At 31.5% G+C, this 15,236-nt stretch overlaps 1 long non-coding RNA gene across 1 annotated transcript; it reads right to left on the reverse strand.

Annotated features, from left to right (window-relative positions):
• Nucleotides 1-4,122: 4,122 nt before the first annotated feature.
• Nucleotides 4,123-7,085, reverse strand: LOC147410676 (uncharacterized). Its single transcript, XR_015179037.1, has 3 exons — nt 6,980-7,085; nt 5,958-6,060; nt 4,123-4,780 (listed from the first exon to the last, which is right to left on the reverse strand). It is a non-coding gene; the product is annotated as an uncharacterized LOC147410676 (long non-coding RNA).
• Nucleotides 7,086-15,236: the final 8,151 nt, after the last annotated feature.

Raw genomic sequence — 15,236 nt, forward strand, 5'->3', positions numbered from 1 at the left:
AAAGTTCTAAGTTTTACTTATTCAGTTAAACTGGGCTATGTTAAACCTATAAGGGCTTGAAAATCTTAGTTTCATGGGTTTCCTTCTAAGAAGCACTAAGTTTTATGTTTTTAATCAGACAAATTCTGAAATAATTGACACTGGGTAAATTGGGTTGATGAGTAAAATTCTTTCTTTATTTGGAATGGGTAATTTGAGGAAAGGCTTTAGGCGTTGACCATTAACTTGAAAGGTGTTGCCACCTTTGAGATTTTAGACTTCAATAGCAACATGATGGTGGACTATTTGAATAAACGTAGAGCCCTTTCCATCGAGACTTAAGCTTCCCAAGAAAGAGGTCAAGCTGAGTGTTGTAGAACAACTTTTTCTGGTCAGGGAAAAACATTTTCCTAGAGATGTGCCCTATCATATAGGGCTTTGGTACATTCCATTTACCTCTTTGTTGTGTTATAAGAATCATTTCTGAGTTCTTCTAACTCGTCCAGTTGTAATTTTCTCTAAATTAACTTGTCAAGATCAAAATTTAAACCTCTAAATTTCCCAATAAACAGAATGTTCTAACTCTACAGGAAGATGAAAAGTCTTCCCAAAAATTAGTCAATAAGACGACATGCCTATTGGAGTTATTGAAAGTTGTTTAGTACGCTCACAGAACATCATTCAAATGGGGCGACCAATCCTTTCTTGATGGATTCACGATTTTTTCCATAATGATTTTAGTTTCTTTCGTGGAAATTTCTACCTGCCCATTGGCTTGTCAGTGGTATGGTGTGGTGTCCTTACATGTTATAAGGAATTTCCTTATTAAAGCATCAAAAAGCCCATTGCAAAGTGGGAGCCTCCATCACTTATAGTGGCACCAGAAGTATTAAATCTTGAAAAGATGGTATTTTTTAGGAAATTGACCACAACTCTATGGTCATTAGAGTTACATGCAGCCCTTCTCTACCCATTTAGTTACATAATCCACAACAACTAGAATGAATTTGTAACCTTGAAAAGCTGGGAATGGTCCCATTAATTGATGTTACAAACGTCGAAGTTTTCAATGGCTAGGATGGGTTGTTGAGGCATCTCATTTTCTTTGAAAATTTTGCCAAGCCTTTAACAGTTGTCACAATCTTTGCAAAAATTACATGAATAACGGACAATGATAGACTAATAAAATTTACTTTACAAATTTTTGCAACAATCTTTTTACCATTGAAGTGATCACCACATGCATGATTGTGGTAAAAGGATATGATACTCGGTTGGTCTGACTCAGGAATGCAATGTTTTATTATCTGATCAACACAGTATTTAAAAAAGTAAGGATCAATGCTAAAAAACGGAGTTTCTTTTGCTTTTTCCAAGAATTGGATACTTGTTCTACGACAAGGTAGTTGACATTGTTAGTATGACGTCAAGTTCTAGAAACTGACACAACCATGAGTTGTTCATCAGGAAATGTTTCAAGAATTAGTAAAGAATTATTAAGAGACTCTACAATTAGCTTAGAAAGATGATCGGCAACCACATTTTCTACCCCCTTCTTGTATCAAATTTTGAGATCAAATTCTTGTCGCAAAAAAATCCATCGGATTAGTCGAGCCATTGCATCCTTCTTTGTGAGAGGGTATTTAAATGCAGCATGATTTGGGAAGACTACAACCTTGAATCCTTTGAGGTAAGGACGAAATTTGTCTAAAGTGTGGACAGTAGCCAACAACTCACTATCTGTGGTAAAGTAATTGAGTTGGGGGAACTTTGAGAGTCTTACTCACATAATGAATAGCATGAGGCAATTTGTTGACTCGTTTTCCTACAACAGTGCCTATACCATAGTTAGATGCATCCTATATGACTTCAAAGGAGACATTCAAATCAGGCAGTCGAATGGTAGGTGTGAAAGTGAGTTCATCCTTAAGCTTTCCAAAAGCATTTACACATTCAAAAGTGCACTTAAAAGAGACATATTTGGCCAAAAGGTTAAAAAGAGGTATCGAGATTTTCCCAAAATCTCTGATGAATTGTCAGTAAAATCCAATGTGTCCCAGGAATGAGAGCACTTCTTTGACGATTGTGGGAGGTGGAAGATTGGCAATTAAGCCAAAACATTTTTCCTGGGAACAAGGCTAATTTGTTCGTCGGTATTTTCGATGATTCTTTTGATAGAATAAATAAATATGTCCTTAATTATTTGGGTAAGTAAAAGGTCGAATTTATATAGAAAATGAGGGTTATCAATTTTTAACAAAAATAAACAAGTTTAAAATTAATTTTTTTCTTTTAAAATATTCACAACTAGGAATTTAATTGTAGAATTTAAAGACAGAATTATAAATAAAGCAATTAAAGGAAGAAAGTAAGTAAGTAGTAAATGAAAGCAAGTAAATAAAAGAAAACATAAAGGGAGTTGAATTCGCCATGAAATGAGTGCAAAGTTAGTGTTAGTAATTAAGTTATGTCCCTTGAATTACTCGGGTTAAGACTCCAGTAATGATTCTAAACCCCAAAGACAGAAATTTAAATTCCAATAGTCCAAGTCCAAAGATTCCTTCCCTTCCCGAGTCATAATTCCTAATGATTTAAAATAAGTTTCGAGCATCGATCATAAAGGGATTTAAATTAAGGATAATCAATAAAGAAAGGTGTTAAAAAAATTACAATTTAGAATTTAATTGTGAAATGAACCATATTATTCTTTAAAACATTTTGGGACATAATTTAAATTGCTAAACTAAGCTTACACTTAATCAAGGATTCATCGCTTTCCTAAATGGGAAGATTTAGCCGATCATCGCAAGTTCAATGTTGCAAATTAAAATATAAGAGAAATAGAAAAGAAAAAAAGAGATAGAGAAAATTGAGGTTTCGATTAATCTTGATCTTTACATTACAACGGCATCGAGATTTTCAATCTTTTTGATGTGTAAGGTGTAAAGTATGTAATTGAGTGGTTTTTATAGGAAATATGAATGAATTATTTAATTAGAGTGGAGAAAGCATGAGTGAGAAATTTGGATTTTTTTATTATTGTTGAAACATAGAGGAGGGAATAAAGAATAATTGAGGAGCTTGGGATGGGTTGATGGGTTTTGGGTGGGGTTGGATGACGAGTTTTGGGTGAATTGGGTTTGATGATGGGTTTGGGCTTTAATGTCCATTGGGTACAATTAAGTGAAAAAGTCCAAGGCTTTATAAATTGAACTGGAGAAACCCAAATTGATGGGTTTGGGCTTTAATGTCTCTTTGACTTCAGTCTGCCTTTTTTGACCATTGTATTTCTTCCGTTATGGTAGTCTCTTCTTCTCCTTAAACAATAAATGCATATCTAATTAATTTTTGAAACGAAATCAAACAAGAACTAACCTTGAAATGGAGTAAGTTTGGGCTTGGCCAATAAAATTATACATTTCCAAAGAAGGCCTAAGTTATGTGGATGTGTAAACATCAATGAGGACTATTGGAATGTTGAGCAAAACAGTTCACTCTACTCTTTTGAAACCAAGGGAGCAATAAATGTATATATATATTTGACAAACTCGAAAAGTGAAAAAGGGTGGGGAATCTAATTCTAACATTTAAACTACAGATCATGCCCCCTGTGTAGCATGCTGAAAACACAATTCATTATAGCGAGATGGTGTTTTCCCATTCTAAATATTAGTTCTTGTCTGGCTTCTTTTCAATAATGAATTAGGCATGCACTATATTGTTTGATGGAAAGAAATGACTTACTTAATAGGGAAGTGTTTGCAGGCCCTGAAGAGAGCCAAACATTGTGCCAAACATTTTTCAAAATAGGGATTAGATGTTTCAGAATGGGCTGATTTTTCGTAAGGATGATCTCTTCCAAAAATCAGCTCATTCCAAAACTTCTATCCCTACTTTGCAAGTTGAAGAATTGTGGACCGTTCGATTTTGTAATCCACTTTTGGTGGTGTTAGATGTAGAGATCATCCTTACCAAAAAACACCCAATCTGAAACTTCTAACCCATACATTGAAATTTTTTTTGGCACAATGTTTGGCTCTCTTCAGGGCGCTTCCGAATGCCACCCTTTTTAATATGTATAATGCTTATTTTTATTTTTTTTTGGTCAAACACTGTTCAACTCTTGTATGTTAAATACCCTAAATGAATGAAATTTTATTGAATGAAATGAAAATATTTACATCATGGTTCATAATTTAATTATATCCATCCAATAGTACACAAAAGAAGAAACAAAAAAAAAAATTGTTTGGTATTTTACAATCAATCCCCTCAATCATTTTGGAGAAAAGCAAAAATTGATCAATTGATCTAATTTTTAAAGAACGGAGAATAACTATCGCATAATCACTACTATCAATACTGCTGCCGTTACCTATTTTGTATGATTTGCCCAAGTTATCTTAAAGATTATAGGTGATAATCTTTTTTCCCTTTTCAGTATGTGGTTTGAACTGAGCTTCGTTTCCTGTAGGTACGGGTTTCTGCATGAAAGGAATCAAATGGGATTCGGAGTTTTTGTATATTTGATCCAACATGAAGAGAAAGTGAATGCTTGACAAAGTCCATGAAAGTTTCCCTTTTCAGTTCCATTCTTGTAAATAGCCCAAATGTATCTCCATCTTTTAGATAAAACACTAGTTACGACAATGTCCTTGTGTGATAGAAAGGAGATAATGTGACCGCATATTTCATCTGGTAAGCAACTAATTCTATCATCATCTCCTAAAATCGGAAAATTTGGACAACATATTCTCTCCAATCGGAAAATCCAATACCACAAGTAAAGAGCCCAAAAACCCTGTTCAAAACAATATTCTAATACATTTAGTTAAGATTTCATGCCATAATTGGTTCTTATAGGCATATTATCAAACAGGTTGTAACAAAATGATAAATCACCAAAAAAAAAAAAAAAATCCAAATGAATAAAATGAAATAAAAGAGATTTGAATTAGCAAAAATATTGAATCAATTATATGCTTTGCTTTAAAAATCTACGCTTGGGCCTTGTTTTAGGGCTTCCAAGTTGATTTTTTTTTTGTCCCAGTTTTGACCAATATAAGTTACTATCTTTTTTTCTTGGGATCCACCTGTATGTGAGTTATTCTCATTTTTCACCATTATGTTTATTATCAAAGAAAATAAAACATGTTTATCATATAGTAAAAAAAATTATTTATCTTATAATACTTATTAAAAAGGGTAAACCTAGAGTAAATGTTGAATACACTTTAAATCAATTTTTCGGAAGATATGTTATAGAGAAATTGAATTTTTGTGAGGATGATTTCTAAGGTATAGAGGATTCATTGTTTAGTTAGATCATCTAATAGGATATCTATATTGGCCCTACCAGAGGGAATAATTACAAGGCGTAAGCATATAAAACCTCAAATATGAGTAGGTTGACTAGAATTCTAGGGCTTGAGAATTACAAGTTGATCTATTGTTACGTTTGGCTTAGATCAAAACCATAGCCCTTGTTTGATGAACTTTGTTAGTTGATCAATCCTCTTGACTCACAACCCTAGTTACCCTAATTAAGATTGTTTATTGATCGGATTGTTTTCTAGATGGTTAGACTATGGCTATGTCTGGTAATACTTCTGAAGTTTTAAGTCTAAAGTTTAGAGAGTAGATAGCAAACTTCAAAAGTTTCATCCAACATCCCCTATCGCTAGTTCAACAACTTCTGAATTTTGATTCTAAAGGCTGAAATCTAAAACGAAACGAACGGAAGTAAAACTTCTAAAGCATGAATTTTAAAGGTGGATCACCTCCATTCAGACGTCAAAAGTGTTACCAAAACACACTATGATAACGATAGAAGGAAAAAAGAAAAATTACAACGTAAAAACTTTCTATGTAAAAATTACAAAAACTGACATAAGGACGGTGTCGTAACTAGTGTTTTCCATTTTTGTCTCTACATCCAAATAAACAGAACTTAAATGAAAGGAACAGTAACAACTGACCTTCAGTTTTCGAATATGGTGGGATCGAACCAGTGACCTCATGGTTGCAATTAACCTCTTTCATCTTGCGAAAATTTTAGGAGATTCTTCAATTGAACTACAACTACAAGCACAAAATTTAATAAAGATAAAACTTTCAACAATGAAAAAGTAAATAAGATGGCAAAATTTTTTTTAATTCTGAAGTAAGTCCAAGGGCACCTCACACCAGCAAAATTGTTTTATCTTATATGAGTTGAATGATTTGGAATGATGGTTAGGAAATCATCCTCCTAAAAAATCAGCCCATTCTGAAACTTCTAATCCCATCGAAACAAGTTGAAGAATTGTAAATCAGCAATTTTTGATGGGGTTTGAAGTTTCAGAATGAGCTGATTTTTAGAAAGCATGATCTCCTCGCCAAATAGATCATCTTGACCAAAAATCAGCCTATTCCAAAACTTCTAATCCAATAATACAAAAAAAAAAAAAAAAAAAAAAAAAAGAACATTGGCTATGGTGTGGGGGTGCCCTTGGTAATTGGGGTGCCTTTAACCCTACCCAAAAACTAGAGAGACTAAGCAATACTAAAAGACGTCTTGGATAGATATTTCCACATATAATTTTTTTTCTTTTAAAAAAAAAATTAAAATTAACAACTATGAATACCATCAAAAGACCATTTAACGAGCTTGCTTTTTTTTTTTTTTTAGTTTTTTGCCAATCACCTAGATTTTCCAATTGAGATCCCCCTAGGTTTCTTAAATAATAGATTTTATTATTAAAGATAGAGGTTATCTGAATAAAAAATATATTTTCTTTTCATAAAAGTATATTTTCACAATCTACAAACTCTACTTTGTTGGATCTAATTTTAACACTTGATAGACTAAATCGAGTTGAGAAATTATGACCTAAATTAAATAAAAGTGAACGAAATACAACCATTTATATATTTAGACTAGAAAAGATCAGTACAAGAAGCTTTCCATAACACAAACCAACAACCAGCAGATTTAGAGCAGAGCGAAACAACATCTCACCATGGATGGAAAAATAACTCGTTCGTTGACCGCGAGCCTTCAAAGGAGAATGAAAAACTTTTGTTTTTTACTAACCAAAGCGATTAAGACAGAAAAAAGAAATGAGATAGGGTTTAGGGTTAAAATAGGAGATATTTATAGGAAATGAGTTAGGGTTTTGATGGATCCCAAAACTTCCTATATTTTGGTAGGGTGAGATTTTGTTCGAGAGAAAATTTACAATAAATGTGACACGTCATATAAAGGAAAGGGCAGATTTCGGTGGTGAAAAAAAAAAAAAAACTTCCTTATATGAGGAGGCCGCATGAGATTTTGGTGGGATTTTGTATAAGTGGCCAAATTATTACTATAACTGCGACACATCAAATCATATAAAAGTAAAAAAAAGGAAGATTTCGGTGGGATTTTGTTTCAACAAACCAAGAATTAAGGGGTATTTTGGGTATTTAACTTTTCAAAGTTTTCTCCAACTTTTCTTCAAATTTTTTGTGTTCTTTTCTTATTTTTTACACAATGATTATAAAATACGACCACTATCTCGTGTCTTGAACATAACTTCATCAATTATATTTTATAAAATAAATTATAATTTTAGGATTATAAATGAATTTATTAATTATTTAATATTAACTTTAAGGATTTATCTCATTTGGGATGACTTGGCCAAGTCAACTCAGTAGTGAGGGACTAGATGTCTTCCATAGTAGAAATACAAGGAGTAGGGAAAATTGAAATGGATTTGGTGAAAGTATAAAATTTTGAATATCCAAGATAACCTTGACTTCTTGTTTAAGGTGAATTGGAAACAAAGTTCCATCAAAATCATCTTTCTTTCCTCTTTACATTGTGTCACATTGTGAGTTATCTTGGTTTTGAACGTTTTTTTAAGCAATTCTTTGTAAGGTGTCAATAGGTACCCATTTAACCGAACTGGAACCTAATAGTTCTATCCAACGAGTAGCTGTGGGGTACTTGGACCCCATTTATTTTGCCATTTCTTTTAAAATAAAGATTTACGGTATTCTTTTAGTTCGAAATTAATGCATGTTATGTAAAGTTCTTCAATTTTCATATAAATTGTTGATTGGAGCTTAAAATGAGTTACAACTTCTATAAAATTATTCCTTTTCAATAGGATAAATTTTTACTTTTTTGAAAAACTCATTAACTTATATATTTAGTATAACTAAAGTTATTAATTTTGGAGATCATATGTTAATTTTTTGAAAGAACAAAAGTTTTATAATGATTCAAAATAATTTTTTACTCATTTGATCTTGAGAATCTGACATGGGTACTTGTGTCTTTTGGTGGTACTGATTCTGATTCCATTAATTTTGGAATCGAACCTGGATCCGAAAAGAACCAGAACGGAATTAAATATAATAATTTTAGTTCTAAGTTTGCTAAGGAAATGTTTGATGGACTAGTTATGCATGCTGCACTGGTTAGATTTGTTCTTAACTTTTTATTTAATTAGAAATTTAGTTCTCTATTTTGGTTAGTTTGTATTTTGTTTCCATGTGAAAGAGAGAAAAACATTTAATTTGCTTTCAAAACTTCATGAGATGCACATTTCATGATCGGTATGTGATGCAATCTTGTGAATTTGTTCATGCTGATATTATATATATCTTCCATGCTAATTTATAAGTATGTTGAAGTTCCACAATCAAGATTGTTTCCTGTTGACATTTTGTCTCTTCTCCAGTTGTCAGAACTATGTAATCTTATCCGGGAGTTAAAGGTTATTATTTATGGCAATAGCGAATTAGAGCCAGTTTTAGAAGCTTTTGCACAATTGACGAATGAATTTTTTTGAGAGAACACACTATGTCTTCCTATTATTTGTCTTCCAAAGCTGAACTTGGAGGTAAGCATAAACCAGTTCATCCTGGGAATGATTGCAAAGGGCCAAGGAGGGGGTTTGGAACTGTGTGTTCGGGTGGAAGTATGTCTAGCAATGAGATTGTGGGTTAGGGGGAAGATATCCGTAACTTGAGTTAGCAATTGGTTCAATAGATGGAAATTGGAGGAAGCACTTGGGAGTCTCTTGAGATATACTAGTGCATGGTTTCATACCGTTGACAACATTTGATACCAATGCTAATACAAATAAGGAATGTGGATACTTGTATGATTTTTTCTATTATGATCTTTCTTATTATTAATATTAAGTTCATCCTACTTTTCAAAGAAATAAGATTTACAAGTAGCATTGTATAAATAGAAACTAAAAATATTAGTTTGCTTTCCATCAAAAGTTACTAAGACCAAGGAAGACTTAAAACTTGGGAGTAGTAAAATGAAGCTAATTTTTTTTTATAGGTGCTCTGTAGTCTGTACACAACTATGGATTTACTGCATTTGGAGAGAGTCCTACTGATCTTTCAGATGATAAATTGAAGTTTTTATTTGTGGCTTTGATGATGGTTGTCTATCTTTGCATAGCCACCATAGTTAACCTGCTACTAGTGCCAAAGTACTTGCTTGCATAGGTATTGCTGGTTGAAAGGTGGTTACTATGGTACATAGGCAATCTTTTTGCACTATAATGTACTCTTACTGCTTTCATGTTTTGGTGACTGTCTATTAGAATATATTTTATATTTTCTTACAGTTTATCTTGGGTGTATTTTTGTTCAATTTGTGCAGCTAACTACTTCATATATGCATTGATATTTTCTTGTCATTGAATTGTATTCTTTGTTCTAAGCGATGATTTAATATTTTTTAACTTTCACATATTTTCCAGATATTAAGAGAGCATTAAAGCACTATATTTTTAATTTTCAAATGTTACTTCAAGCACAAATTATGCTTGCAATCATGCGTGCGGGCTCTACAAGCCTCAATCATGTTAAATAGCTTGTATTTAGGTGAAAGTAAAAAACTTAAGATTTTAAGGTAAATGGTTTAGGATTCTAAGTTGAAGTGGCACTAATAATTGTTTTTTTGCTGGATGTTATTTCTTTTATATGCTTTTATTGTGAAAACTCAAACGTTCGTCTTTTTGAAATAGTGTGGTTATTTAAAATTAGTTAGTGAAATTGGTTTAACAGAATGTGATAATGTTTTGTAATGTGAATGCTATGTTTTATTTTAATTATGGTGTGATAATTAATTGAAGAAATTGAAGTGTAATAAGTAAAATGTGAGGTGCCAATAACATTTCTTAAGATAATTGAAGTGTGATAATTGAAATTTGGGGTGGTGCCAATAGTAGTTCTCTTTCTTTATATATGTGTAGGTTTTATTTTGAAACGAAAATTTAATATAAAAAATTAAAACATTAGAGGCGGTTTTAAACCGCCTAAAATAAGATTTATTTAAAAATAAATAAAATGAGATTAAGGCTAATTTTCAACCGTCGGGTATTCTTTATCTTTTTAATTTTAAAAACACAATTGGAGGCGGCTATAAGCCACATCTAAAAATATTACAATCATCTTGTAAACAATAGTCATTAATGGTAGAAAACCGTCTTTAAATCACATACATTAGAACAGCTTTAAAAAATCTGTTAAATTATTAGAATTAGAGGTGGTTTTGTTACCGTCATTACTTGGTTGCTAAAAGTAATTGGCGACACCACTATAATAGGCATTTGACTAAACCACCCTTGTATTTAATTTTCTTGATTTTGGAGGCAGTTTAAAACTGCCTCTAATAACTTCATATTTTGTAGTGAGAGCTAGGGTTAGGGTTTTGGTGGATCCCAAAGCTTCCTTATATAAAAAGGTAGGATGAAATTTTGGTGGGATTTGTTTCTAGAGGAAATTTATTATAAATGTGACACTTCATATAAAGGAGAGAGAAGATTTCCATGGTGAGACAAAAAAATAAAAATAGAGATTTATCAGGCAGACTAATCTATTGCAATTTTATTAGCAAAAATTTCCTTACTTTATCAATTTTGTTACTTCAATAAACCTTGCTCTATAAAGCATGTTAGCATGACTGACTTAGTGAGCTTTAAAATCTTACTAAGGCTCATTGTGAGCTATATAGATTATTAAATTGGCAATCCAACACCACAGTCTTCTATATTTTGTGAAAAAACTCGAATCCAATATAAAAATATTCCAGAAAAATTATTTTTTTTTGGAAGTTGATCCAAGGTGTTGAAAATGGATGACTACCGAAATCCCAAATTTAAAACTAACATTCAATGGTAAAAGTCAACTTTTTTTTTTTCTATTTTTTTCCAAAGTTCATAGAATTCTTATACATTGTATTAGTCTTCAATAATTTCTCATTTATTTTGCCATTTATTTTTATAATATAGATTTAAGTATTCTTTTAGTTCAAAATTAATGCATGTTATGTAAAGTTCTTCAATTTTCATATAAATTGTTGGTTGGAGTTTAAAATGAGTTATATCTTCTAAAAAATTATTCCTTTTAAATAAGACAAATTTTTACTATTTTGAAGAACTCATTAACTTATATGTTTAGTATAACTAAAGTTATTACTTTTGGAGATCATATGTTAATTTTTTGAATGGAAAAAAGTTTTAGAATGATTCAAAATAATTTTTTACTCATTTGATCTTGAGAATTAGACATGGGTACTTGTGTTTTTTGGTGGTACTAATTCCGATTCCATTAATTTTGGAATCGAACCTGGAACCAAAAAGATCCAGAATTGAATTAAATATAATAATTATGGTTCTAAGTTTCCTAAGGAACTGTTTGATGGACTAGTTATGCATACGGCACTGGTTAGATTGGTTCTTAACTTTTTATTTAATTAGGAATTTAGTTCTCTATTCTGGTTAGTTTGTCTTTTGTTTCCATGTGAAAGAGAGAAAAACATTTAATATCCTTTCAAAAGTTCATGAGATGCACATTTCATGATCGGTACATGGTGCAATCTCATGAATTTGTTCATGCTGATATTATATATATCTTCCATGCTAATTTATAAGTATGTTGAAGTTCCGCAATCAAGATTGTTTCCTGTTGACATTCTGACTCTTCTCCTGTCAAAACTATGTAAACTTATCTAGGAGTTAAAGGTTATTCTTTATGGCAATAGAGAATTCGAGCCTGTTTTAGAAGCTAGTGCACAACTGACGTAGGAATTTTTTTGAGAGAACACACTATGTCTTCTTATTATTTGTCTTCAAAAGCTGAACTTGGAGGTAAGCATGAACCAATTCATCCTGGGAATGATTGCCAAGGGACAAGGAGGGGGTTTGGAACCACGTGTTTGGGTGAAAGTATGTATAGAGTAAAGAATCTTAAGAAAATGAGATTGAGGGTTACGGGGAAGATATCAGTAACTGGAGTTAGCAATGGGTTCAATAGATGGAAATTGGAGGAAGCACTTGGGAGTCTCTTGTGGTATATTAGTACATAGTTTCATACCTCTGACAACACATGATACCAATGCTAATACAAATAAGGAATGTGGATACTTGTATGATTTTTTCTATTATGATCTTTCTTATTAGTAATATTAAGTTCATCCTACTTTTCAAAGAAATAAAATTTACAAGTAGCATTGTATAGACAGAAACTAAAAATATTAGTTTGCTTACCTTCAAAAGTTACTAAGACCAAGGAAGACTTAAAACTTAGGAGTAGTAGAATGAAGCTAAAAATTTTATAGGTGCTCTGTAGTTTGTATACAACTATGGACCTACTGCATTTGGAGAGAGTCCTACTGATGTTTAATATGATATATTGAATTTTTTATTGGCTTGAATGATCTCAGAGCCTTTGTGGCTTTGATGATAGTTGTCTGTCTTTGCATAGCTACCATAGCTAACCTGCTACTAGTGCCAATGTACTCGTTTGCATGGTTATTGATGGTTGAAAGGTGGCTACTATGGTACATAGGCAATCTTTTTGCACTATAATGTATTCTTACTGCTTTCATGATTTGGTGACTGTCTATTAGAGTATATTTTCTATTTTCTTATAGTTTATCTTAGGTGTATTTTTGTTCAATTTGTGTAGCTAGCATTTACTGCTTTGCTTATGTCAAATGAAGCACATGGTGTTCTCTATTTTGAGAGGTTCTAAACTACTTCATATATGCGTTGATATTTTTTTGTCATTCAATTGTATTCTTTGTTCTAAGCGACGATTCAATCTTTTTTAGTTTTCACATATTTTCCTGATGTTAAGAGAGCATTAAAGCACTATTTTTTTAACGAGTAGTTGTGGGGTACTTGGAACCCATTTATTTTATAATATAAATTTCGGAGAATCAGCTACTCGTTAATAATATAACTAAGTAAATAATTTTGGAGATAATATGTTAATTTTTTGAAGGGAAAAAAGTTTTACAATGATTCAAAATAATTTTTGCCCATTTGATCTTTGAGAATCAGAACCGATGGGTACCTATGTTTTTTGGTGGTTCCGATTCCAGTTGCATTAATTTTGGAATCGAACCCGAAACCAAAAAGAACCATAACCAAATTAATTAATTAATGATTATGGCCTAAGTTCCCTAGGAACCAAACCATTGACACCCCTGTTTCTTTTAATTAAAAAAAAAAAAGAATTGAAGAAGAAGAAAGTAAATCCTTATTTTGGAATCACATCTCATTCATGACTTCGGGATTATGAATCAAAATGACTATTACAATATTAATTTAAAAAATTTATGACGAGTAGTGCAACAAAGACAACAATTAAAAACCCTTGGGTATGTTAAGGAACATGAAAAATAATCGTTTTGAGTGTAAAAATATACTTTTCGAGTTTAATGTGAGAGAGGTTTGGGTCTTAACTCTACTCCTAGGGTATATATGATCTAGATTCTTTGGAAAATTCTATTTTAATGCATTTGATTTATCTTCGTCATTAAGTATTATAAGTTTAGAGATATCTTAGAAAGTTATGATATTTTGAATAAGTTTATAATTTTCAATAAGTGCACTTATAGTATGAAGTGGGGCAATAGTTTTGTTTTTTTTTGTTATTTTTAGTGAATCATTTCTCTTATTTTTCTTTTGATAGCAAAAGTTCTAGGTGACTAAAATTAAGAAAAGATGAATGGTGATCGAAGATAATGATAATGATGGTGTGTAGCAAGATTTCATATGGGAAGGATTTATTAAAAGAAACGATAAAGGGGATGATTGATGTTGAAATAGGCATTTTAATATATATTTCAATTTTTCAAACATTTGAGACTGGGATCCCTTGAGAATATTCCTTATCCGAAAAAGCAAAGCCTATGATTAATGACCATGCATGTGTCCAATAAAGTTCTGACAATTAAAACATATCTATATATATAAGAGACACAAAGGTTCGCATCCAAACATGCACTTTTATTAAATGTTTGGATAATTTGTTAACTTTCAAAAGGTTAAATTATTCTTTTCAAGTTTTATATATAACTTTGATATTGGTCACCCAAAAGACCTATCATAGAATGATCAAAATGCCCTTTTCTTCAATCTCAAGCTAGTCAAAACCTCTACTGATCCAGAACCACTAGGGTACGAATTTTGACCTTCAAACCTCAATAATTAATGAGATACGGTTTTCTGGAAGTTGAAATCATAGATTTTTTTATAGAAATTAAATGATCTTCGTTCTACAAATGGTTGAAGAAGATAAATTGAATGAGTTAAAAATAATTTTATCCTTGTGGTTGAACAACTTGAATAGGAGGGAATTTTGGAAGAAAAATCAAATAATTTTGGCTTAAGATTGAAAATGAGGGTTCACACATCAGTTTTGTTCAATCTTCTAGAAAAGATAAATGTTAAGGGGTACATAATCAATTAATTAAGGAACACGGGAGAGATTTTTATATATGGGTCCACTAAAGATTTCACTAATCAAATGTTTTTATACGAGTCCACAAAAGATCTTTCTGTATCGTAAGATTGATGAACTAAGAAAATTTTTCACAAAACATTTTGATGACAAAGAATAAAAGAAAACTCATTCCCTCATGTTCCAAGCCTTAACAAAAAATCTGCCACTCTATTGGTATGCCCCCAATGGAAAAGAAAACAACTATCTTGAAACGATCGTGCCAAAACAACTGTCATACCTTCAAGATGGGATCATCGTCTTCTTAAAACAACTAATGGAGTACATTTTTTTTTCTTTTTAGATTGGTAAACTGAGGATAAAGGGACCTCTCCCTAAAGAAAACACTACTACCGAGTGTAAATACAAAATATATCTTCTTCAACATTTCTTAGAAGATCTTGAGGAACATTAGAACTATCATGGAATATAAAAAAATCATTCGAAACAACTCCCAATTTCGCTAAATA

The sequence above is a fragment of the Akebia trifoliata genome, chromosome 1 (assembly GCF_017979445.1).
Source record: "Akebia trifoliata isolate Shusen 1 chromosome 1, ASM1797944v1, whole genome shotgun sequence".
NCBI classification, from domain to species: domain Eukaryota; kingdom Viridiplantae; phylum Streptophyta; class Magnoliopsida; order Ranunculales; family Lardizabalaceae; genus Akebia; species Akebia trifoliata.